This window comes from Rousettus aegyptiacus, unplaced genomic scaffold, assembly GCF_014176215.1.
Source record: "Rousettus aegyptiacus isolate mRouAeg1 unplaced genomic scaffold, mRouAeg1.p scaffold_m13_p_5, whole genome shotgun sequence".
NCBI classification, from domain to species: Eukaryota; Metazoa; Chordata; class Mammalia; order Chiroptera; family Pteropodidae; genus Rousettus; species Rousettus aegyptiacus.
Genome location: NW_023416308.1, coordinates 2,954,374 through 2,955,771, shown reverse-complemented (window position 1 = coordinate 2,955,771; position 1,398 = coordinate 2,954,374).

Here is a 1,398-nt window from a genome sequence, read left to right as displayed (position 1 = left end):
GTCTGTGCTTGACGGTAGTATGAACTCAGGCCGTGTGTGCGTGTGCATGTGTGCGTCCGTGCGGTGGGGGTTGGCTTGTGCATCATGCCAAGGGTCCCCGTGTGACTTACTGTCGGAGCTGGGCACTTCAGGGTGAAATGGGGGGGGGGGGGTTGCTGTTCATTCTTAAATGAGGACAGTGGGCCTAAATGGGGACTGTCTCAAGCAAGTAGCAGGTGACTGGCTCGCATGAGGAGCGGCTCAGAGCAGGCAAGGGCGCACGCGCGCCTGCGCGGCGCCCCCTGCCGGCCGCCCGCGTGTTTCTAAGGCGGTTTTCGGGCCTGGGGCCCCACACGCTCTGCTGCGTTAAGAAAAAACAGCAATATAGGTTCTTACATAACTTGATAGTTTTCTAAATGTTGACAACGAATTCACGTTCTCTGCGTGACCCCGTTCTGGCGTTCGTAGTGTGTGGCTGGTGCCCACAGGCTTTCGTTTCGGTCCGCTGGCCGCGCCCCCTGCTGGTCAGGCCGGCAGGGCCCGAGCTGCGCGGCGGGGCCCGCGCTCGGCGCATTGGCCTGTGACGGCGCTGCCGGCGTCTGCCCGCTGCGAGGGGCACGTCTGCGCCCCGTTTGGACCGTCGAGGTGACGCCGTCCAAAGCCCCTGTGCTTTGAGTGGGTCGGGAAGAAGCCACCTCTGGGCTCAGGTGTCACCACCGAGCCACTCCTGGTGCCTGTGAAGAACGGAAGTGTGAGAGCGAAGTCCAGGCCGACTTCCCGGGTGCCAGCATCCTGGACATCTTCAGGACAGGAAGTAATCTCAGGTCAGAGGGGCCAGCGGCAGTCGGGGTTGTCTGCCATGAGCACGGGTGCCCAGGGGGGTCTCGAGGAGGTCGTAGAGGGGCTCTGGTGCTCTGAGAGCCTGGACATGTCTTCCAAAGGACCGTCCAACTCTGGGTTCTGAAAAATGTAAAATTACAAAGAGAGATTTCCATGTGAGTTGCTCTTATGCTCAGGAATTTGAAAAACAGGTGAATGGAAAGCAGCTACCAGAAGCAACAGTACTCAGTGCTCACTGGAGCCCATGAGGACGGCCAGGGGCAATGCCGTCAGGGCGCGGGAGCACCGCCAGGCCCGGGGGCAAGGGAGGCGGCAGCGCTGAGCCACGGCCTCGCGCCATTTCTCAGGTCTCTCATCTGTGAAATGGCTTTGCCGATCCCTGATTCGTGAGAGGGTTGGGAGGACTAAGTAAAATAAGCAGATAATGAAGTGCCTACATTTAGTAATACAAAAAAATATATGTATATATATTATGGATCCCAGTTGCCTCTGAAGGAAGATGAGTGAGGTTCTTTGGAGTTCTTTTTGTCCTGCTGAGCATGGTGATGGGTTTGGGCATCAAACTTTGGGCTGGAAAGG